This window comes from Zea mays, chromosome 8 (genome assembly GCF_902167145.1).
Source record: "Zea mays cultivar B73 chromosome 8, Zm-B73-REFERENCE-NAM-5.0, whole genome shotgun sequence".
In the NCBI taxonomy this organism is placed as follows: domain Eukaryota; kingdom Viridiplantae; phylum Streptophyta; class Magnoliopsida; order Poales; family Poaceae; genus Zea; species Zea mays.
In genome coordinates this window covers 136,191,061-136,199,703 of record NC_050103.1, presented here as the reverse complement: position 1 = coordinate 136,199,703, position 8,643 = coordinate 136,191,061, and the positions used below count along the sequence as shown (strand labels likewise).

Sequence of the window (8,643 nt, the reverse complement as noted above, 5' to 3'; positions counted from 1 at the left end):
ACTCCTTGAGGCATGCATTGTTGTATTAAGTCAACTATTCAATTGGTATCTCTTTGTGATGAAATTGATAGAGTATGCCTTGACCAAGATATGTTGTGATCCCCTCTAGTTCTGAGGAAGCTAGAATGTGCAAAGTGCAAGTCATTCAAATACTTGATGCATAACTTTAGGGGGAGCACACATAACTTGTGTCTTTTGAGACTAATTGTTTCTTGAGTGATCTTGTATAGTCTCAAGGTGGAAAAGGGAAGATGAGCAGGAAATGAAGCAATCAGGACTTGGGTATCTCCATAAGACAAGTATTTGGTATCTTAAGTTGTGAGTAATTACATCCTTATAGATTGCTCATGCTCCATAATATTTAGGTGATACTAGATGCTTATCTTTAAATATCATGGAACTATAACAGTAATGATTTTTCAATTGGTAGTCGTGGTAGTTTGCTTCAATTGATATCTTTTGGTAATCACTAGAATAGAAGCTTCATCTTGTGCCACAATACTATAACTTGCTCTAAGCTTTGTGTCTTAGCAACAAGAAAAGGTTAGGATAAAGGGTGAGGCACAAGAGTGGAGAAGCTCCCTAGAGATTAAACTTTCAAGATGGAAAGTACACCACAACATGGTAAAGGTACAAAAGGAAGTATTGATCTTTTGCGTATATGTATCTTAACTTTCCTCCAAATGCTTGTGTTGCATATGTTCAATGTGTAAGGGGGAGTAATGTTAGTGTGTTAAAATTTACCTGCTCAATACCCTGCTGTCCCTTGACATCATTCTATGTTCTTGCTTGAATATGGTTTTGGTGTTTGATGTCAAAGGGGGAGAAATTGTGCATTAAAGCTTATCTCAACCTGAGAGGAAAGCTTATCCGAAAGGGGTTATCCTAAAGGGGTTTCCTTGAGTCTTAGGGAAGAATTTGTTAGTTTTGTTGATACTACTTATGCTTCTTATTGTATTATATGGTGATAATGCAAAATCAGTGCTTCCGTTGATATGAATCATTTAGTATCTTCTGTGTTTATCCTGTAATAGATATTCATGTGGTTCTGGTGCTTTAAAATTGTTTTAATTTGGTATCTTAATGGTGAAAAGTGGTAGGTTGATATTTCTGTGGTATATCTATTCAATTGGTGTTTAACTCTGATTCTGTGCATCTATGTGTCATACGCATCACGGTTTAATTAGTGACACAATGCATCCCACAGGTACTAAGGTATAGTAATGCTTCGAATTAGCCTAACTATGTGCAATTTGGCATATAAGGCCAAGTTTAAGATTTTGATGTAAGCACATATTTAGGGGGAGCATTCTATATACTTAGAATTCAAAACTTGTACTTTAAATTTCACTCTTATGTAAGCTTTAATTGTGTTGCCATCAATCACCAAAAAGGGGGAGATTGAAAGCTCTCTTGTGGGTTTTGGTGTTTGGATGACAATCCAATTAAAGGACTAACAAGTGTGCTAAGTGTTGCACAAGTGCTTTATGTAAAGCTAATATGGTTCAACACAAGTGAACAAGTGTAATGGTCCAAAGACTGAATTATTTATAGACAATGGACATCACAAAGAGGATGGACATTGCTTAAGTGTGACTCGATGTGCATAACTCAGAGACAACCGATCAAGCCAAGGATGGAAGCAAGAAGAGCTTCGAGGTACCGAGTGCATAGGAGAAAGTCAAGGAGACCAGGAACCCAAGGCCAGGGGTGAAGAAGAAGACTTGCGGAATCAAGGTTGATCGAGTTAAGAAAAGTTATGATGCATCAAGGAACACTACATAAGGACATGACTTACAACCAATGAGGTAACATCTACAATTATGTGGTGTAAGTCATATGGCTCAAGACGAAACTCAAAAAGTGAACAAGGTCACTAGAAGGAGAACCAATGTCAAAACCAGAACTGGAAGCATCCCAAAAGAGCTAAGTGCACCTTGATCTTTAGTTTGGGTTGTTCCTATGTTTGGAGATATTCTATGTGACCTTTGCAGGATGTTGGAGCTCAGAAATGTCAATCTAGATTAAGTCAAGTTGACTTGATGGTTTATGAGTCCAACATCAATCTCAATCATGCCAAATGCTAAAGGAGTGCAAAACAAGAACAAGGTGTGTTTCTAGACTTAGTGAATTGTTTTTGAGTACTAACATATTCTGTCTAAGTGCTAGAAACAGCGAGAAAAGAATTGCAAAAAGTCTTGGCTCGGTACAGCCAGAACTCTGCTCAGTCTGGCTCACCGGACTGTCCGGTGGTGCACCGGGCAGTGTCCGGTGCGCCAGGCTGAACTCCGGTGAACAGGCCGCTCTCAGGAGAAGTTTGGCGGCGTACGGCTATAATTCACCGGACTGTCCGGTGAGCCAACGGTCGACTGCGCCAACGGTTGGCAGCGCGATCAGCGGGCGATGTGTGGCCTGGGCCAATGGATAGTTGGCACACCGGACTGTCCGGTGTGCACCGAACAGTGTCCGGTGAGCCAAGACGACCGTTGCTCCAACGGTCAGCTGAGCCTGTTTTGGAAGGAGATCACACACCGGACATGCTACAGGACCTGTCTGGTGGTGCACCGGACTGTCCGGTGCGCCATCCGACAGAAAGCAAATATTGCCTTCCAAAATGAATTCCGATGGCTCCTAGGCCCCTTGGGTCTATAAAAGGGACTCCTAGGCGTCTCCAACTAGGATACAAGTGCAGCCAACAATTATATACATCACTCGGATTGATTCTCTCTCTCACTCTCGTGTAAATCTCTCTAGTTTGTGTGAAGGCAAAGTTATAAGCCTTTAGAGAGTGGAGAGGTGCTGCAAAGAGCTAAAGCAAAGTCTTGAGCGCATTGTTACTCTGCCGGAGTGCTGTCAAGAAGATTGTAAGTAGCCACGGCTTTGTTGTAACCCAACTCAACATAGTGGAAGGCTCTATCTGTCATACTGACAGATCTGAGCAAACGGAGGAAGGAGTTGAAATAAACTCTGAGCCCAAGTGTGGCTAACTCCAACGAGGACTAGGCAAGCATTTCAGGCTTGGCCGAACCTCGGGATAAATTCTTGCGTCTGTGTGCTTTGCTCTGTATTGTGTGCTGACTCTCTGTCTTACTCACTTTTTATATCTGCACTTCAACACTTATCTGTGGTACAAGTTATATTTGAAGTGCAGGGCATTTTGAGACAGGATCTTCTATTCCGCTGCAACCTACTCGAAGGATCTTTCATTCCACTGCAATCTGGTCTTTGAGTAGAGTAAGAACTAAAGTTTTAAAGTGATAATTTTTTATTCGCCTATTCACCCCCCCCCCCTCTAGGTGACATCCAGATCCTGTTCCCGGGCAAAGGGAACTTTTAGGAAAGTAATCAACAAAGTTTGCTTGTGAATTGGCACATTCTAATTAACAATTTGCATCATACCTTTCTTCGATTAAAAGAAATGGCTGTATTTATGGGTATTAACTCGATCTGGGGGTAGGGATTGGGATGGCGGCATCGTACCTTGCACCGAGTTAGCAGAAACAGAAGCTGTACAGGAGGCTGCGCTACAAATTAAAAGCAATACCTTGCCGGAGATGAGAGACGTGCACAAGAGGAGCAGTGAGCAGGAGAAGCCGACAACGGTGATGTACCTTTACCAATTAAAGAAAGTTTAAATGAAAATGCATTCATCATGGTTCAACAAGAGGAAGCAGAACACTATTTACAGGATATTTGTAAGCAGAGCACTCCTTATATTAACTCCATTTCTTGTTGGGAGTCAATAGAACTTGACTGCATACAAAAAATATAAGGAGAAACGACAGGTACTCTCTACATTTCCTTTAGCCTGGACGTAATACCATTATTCAAAAAACAAGAGAGTTTCATCTGCTGCATTTAGTGATAGGAAGCAGAACACTATTTACAGGTCCGAGAATAAGATTCAAGAAAGAGAGGGATTTTACTGTTGGAGAGTTTAATTAGTTATTCACATGACACAATAGAACTACGAAGAATATAAATAAGCACAAATCTGATTTTACCCATTTGTAGCAGTGTTAATCATTTAGCTCGGAAATAACAACCGGAAAGTAATCAACAAAGTTTGCTTGTGAATTGGCACATTCTAATCTATCTATCTGCTGCATTTAGTGAAAGAAAGCAGAACACTATTTACAGGTCCGAGAATAAGATTCAAGAAAGAGAGGGATTTTACTGTTGGAGAGTTTAATTAGTTATTCACATGACACAATAGAACTATGAAGAATATAAATAAGCACAAATCTGATTTTACCCATTTGTAGCAGTGTTAATCATTTAGCTTGGAAATAACAACAAATCTGATTTTACCCATTTGTAGCAGTGTTAATCATTTAGCTCGGAAATAACAACCGGAAAGTAATCAACAAAGTTTGCTTGTGAATTGGCACATTCTAATCTATCTAATTAACAATTTACATCATACCTTTCATCGATTAAAAGAAATGGATGTATGTATGGGTATTAACTCGATCTGGGGTTAGGGATTGGGATGGCGGCATCGTACCTTGCACCAAGTTAGCAGAAATAGAAGCTGTACAAGAGGCTGCACTACAAATTAAAAGCAATACCTTGCCGGAGATGAGAGACGTGCACAAGAGGAGCAGTGAGTAGGAGAAGCCGACAGCGGTGATGTGGTCGGCGTCACGGTAGAGCAACCCGACTCTGGTGTACACGCGTGCTCGGACAACATAGAGTTCCCAAATGCTCACCATTTATCTTCATCGAATGTGTGCTGACCTAGGCGAAGTGGAGGTCATGGGGAGGAAGCATGCAGGAGTGGACGTCGTGGGTACTGAGGACGGGGGAGTCGGTTGCATGAACTATGCGGGGAGTGGGGACGGTGGAAACCACACGAATGGGGAAGGCCACCAGCGGGAGAGGCACGACCGATGGGGCGGTGGAGTGTAGACTGTCCGCCTGTGGGAGATCGACCGCCCTACCGCGCGGTGAAGGCTGGCAAACGGCGGGGACGCTGGAGGCCGCGGGTCAGGTGGCGGCTGGCAATCGGCGGTCGGGACGCTGGAGGCCGTGGGTCGAGTGGCGGCTGGCAAGCGACGGCCGGGACGCTGGAGGGCGCGGGTCAGGTGGTGGTTGGCAAGCGAGGGCGCTGGAGACTGTGGGGTGCTGAAGATTAGAGGTTTCCATTTGCCGTATGTCATGGGCCACGGTGTGCGGGATCAGACGGGATCGGACGGCGGGATCGGATGGCTGAGATTGTTTACACGATAGAATGGACGGCTGAGATCGCAGAACGACAAGCTACCCTTACCGTCTTAATAAGTAGTAGAGATAACCATTGCCATCAAAGCTAGCGATGGAGCCACCCCAAGTCTCTATTCAATATAGGTTAGTAAATTTGAAAGGAATAGCTAAATAATATTGACATTTAAGCAAACAATTATTTAGTGTTGAAAAGGAAAAAGTAACATGGTGAATACCTCGAGATGGTGGACAACGATTCATAAATTCTGGCTCCGATGAGTACCTCAAGGTGGTGGAGAATGATTCATAAATCCTAGCTCCTTCAGGCACTATTATAAACTACTAAATTCCATGTCGATTATCTTTGACGCCCCACAACTCTTGGGTCCCTCAGCCACCTGCATATCAAATTTTCAAGTATTAATTAATACCTAGCATTGTAGTGGTGAGAAAACTAAAATATTTTTTGTAGAATATGCAATTACAAATGGTGTTGTTAATGGCAGTGAAGCTATGTCCAAAGAATCCCATGAAAATTTGACATCTAAAGAACTAGAGGACAGTGGAATAAAGAATATGTTACCAGGGGACCTTGATATACCCGTTCAATCTTCAGAATCTACTCCCTATTGTCCTTCTCATGAATCATTTGCTATCAGTGACCATGAGTCTGTTGTTCCCACTATTGTTGAAGGTGATAAAGAAACCAGTAGAGAACAGTTTGATATACAATCAAGGTTTTATAAGCCAAACTGATTTGGTATAGCAGAGATTGGATGAGGTATGTTAACTCCTGTTCTTTTTTAATGCTTGCTTGAGATCAAAATCTTCACTATAATTTTCATTCTCAATTGGTGTAAATTATGAAGAAAGAACACATCCATCTATCAGAGAAGTATAATTAAAAAAGAAAAATAACCAAAGATGATAATAGCTAGCATTAACATAAAAATCATGCAAGCGCAAAAGCTCCAAGTAGGTTATGCCGAGACTACATATGAAATGTGGCCTCCTTTGTTAACTAAAAACAACCTTATCTATTCACATATATTCAATAAACTACTCAACAAGAGTATCATACCAGCAAAGTAAACATTGATCTTCTAAAGGTGATTGAACTCACTGCCTTTATTGATCATCCATTTGAACTTCTTATATAGGAGGATAAAACCCTAGTAACAGTACAATATTATTATTACATAGTTTATTCTAAATTTTGCAAAGCACCATTTCTTACAGCACAAACAATCATCAATAAATTAGAATTATGGTTATTGAAGAACATATGTAGAACCCTGTAAAACGTGTATTGCACAGTTGCATTCAATAGGCCTAGTAATATAGAAATTGTGACAAAGGACCATGTTGTTGTTTTCATTTAAATAGAATAATTTTGTATAGAAGTTATAAAGCTTAGAAAAAAAGAATATGTAGATTTGATTCATTATAGTTTTCCTTGACATAATATGCTTTCTACTATGAAACAGTAAAAGTTCACCAATTTCGGAAGTAGCCTAAACATTTAACAAACAGCGAGACATAAGATAACTTGTGGCCTCGTCGCCATTGGCGCCGAACCTGCCTGTCATACGGCCTTTCCTATGCCAAAGCTGAATTTGGAGGAGAAACAACTTACTGTTGTGAAGCCACTTTAATCGATTACCTTTGCTGAACTTTCCATCCAAAGGCTTGACCATTTGGGTTCCAAAGTTGATTTGAGGGGCTGCATATAAAGTTAAAAATGAGAATACAAAGATTTTCTTTAAAAACTGATTCCTGTGAAGACAATCCATGTAATGGCATTATGATGAATATTCAACCAGACATGTCTGTCTAAAAATATGACCTATGACGCTTCTTAGAAATTTAACAATAAATAATTATAGGAGAACAAGCAACAGACACAAACCTGACTCTCATGGAGAAGGAATTGATGTCCTTGTTAAGCATATCCAATAGAAAGATTGCCTGAATCACCATGTTATCAACACGATTCACATTGAACTTCATCTCAGCCCTGTTGTAGCCATGCCCTAGGTCAAGCTGGGCTTTCTCCAAGTCAAAATCCTACAATCACCATAAAAAACAAATTAAGCACATCAGGCATCCAACTTCACAACAAAACTTGATATTTGATACAATATGCATAAGCCAAACAACCAAAACTTTGCAAGCATACTCACTCAATTTCTCTGAATCAGTAACATTTTTCCCATCTACTTGTTTGACAAAAAGATCGACATCCCGACAACCTTTGCTAGATGACCCTTTCTTGTCTGATCTGAACCGGCCGTAAAATATCTAAAAATATCTTAAACCGGGTACCAAAAACCAGGGTATAAATAAGATAATATGCACATCATAGATCATTTGATCAAAACCATACACAAGTACAGTACAAAGCTCTAGATACCTGAATGTTGCACTCCTTCATCGTCCTCAAGTGTCGTAGATGAGCCTCTTCTGGTCAGTGCAGATGATTTGGACCAGTGTACCAGTGTACCCAGATAACAGCTCGAGCAAACCTCGATGTCAGTTAGTTCCACCCTGAATAGATGCTTGGTGATTTTCGGCGGAAGGGAAGAGAATCCCTGCTAGAACACTTCCACTAACACAACCTCGCAGCTGATGCAAAGGCCCAAGGTGGTCCCAACCTTCTTTCCTCCTCTCAGCCTCCTCAATCTTGTCCCTGAGCTGCACGCCCGATTAGAGCATGCAGATGATGACTTCACCAAAAACGAAATGCCCTGAGTTTCCGGGTGTAGGAAGATAAAACTGAGATGGGCGACGGATGGCTTGCTTTTGACCTGCGGTTGTGGGCGACGAGGAGGCGGCATGCTCATGCGATGTTGATGTCGGCACGAGCAGCGAGGTCGGCAGTGTGGCACTCGCATCGATCTAGGGGCGGAGGTGGAAGTGAATGAGGCGCAAAAGATTCGAGCGTCTCCTTGACTGTCGGCCGATCGATCCACATTTAGGCGTGCGCTTCGCCGACCGCGTCGTGGGGTGGGCGACGAGGAGGAGCGTCGGGGTCAGGGGGCATCACTTGGGTGGGTGGGCTGACGGCGACGACGGTAGTCGCGCGGGCACATGCGAGCTAGGGTTTTTGTGTGAGAGAGGGTCGGAAGGAGGAAGCAGACGAGGGATCGGGGCTGGTGGGCGGGACTAGTTGATGGGATCGACGGTGAGATTGTAGAATAGTAAACGGACGGCTGAGATCGCAGAATGGCAGAATGGAGTTGAGGCAGTCTACCCTTACAGCCTTAATAAGTAGTAAAGATATATATTGTATATTACGAGCCCTGTGCTTTCAATAACTAGAGGAAGCACAGGTCATACGGTGCAATCCAGTCGAGCCAGACCAGGTCGGACCTGCTATAAAAACACACCCACGCCGTCAGGGATTAGGTTTTAGCGGCGACGACGGTTCCCTCGGGC

General features: G+C 42.3%; 1 long non-coding RNA gene across 1 annotated transcript; it reads right to left on the bottom strand.

Annotated features, from left to right (window-relative positions):
* Nucleotides 1-7,231: 7,231 nt before the first annotated feature.
* On the bottom strand, nt 7,232-7,680 carry LOC103635956 (uncharacterized). The gene is made up of 3 exons (XR_557728.3): nt 7,619-7,680; nt 7,389-7,516; nt 7,232-7,272 (listed from the first exon to the last, which is right to left on the bottom strand). It is a non-coding gene; the product is annotated as an uncharacterized lncRNA (long non-coding RNA).
* Between the last annotated feature and the right edge of the window lie 963 nt (nt 7,681-8,643).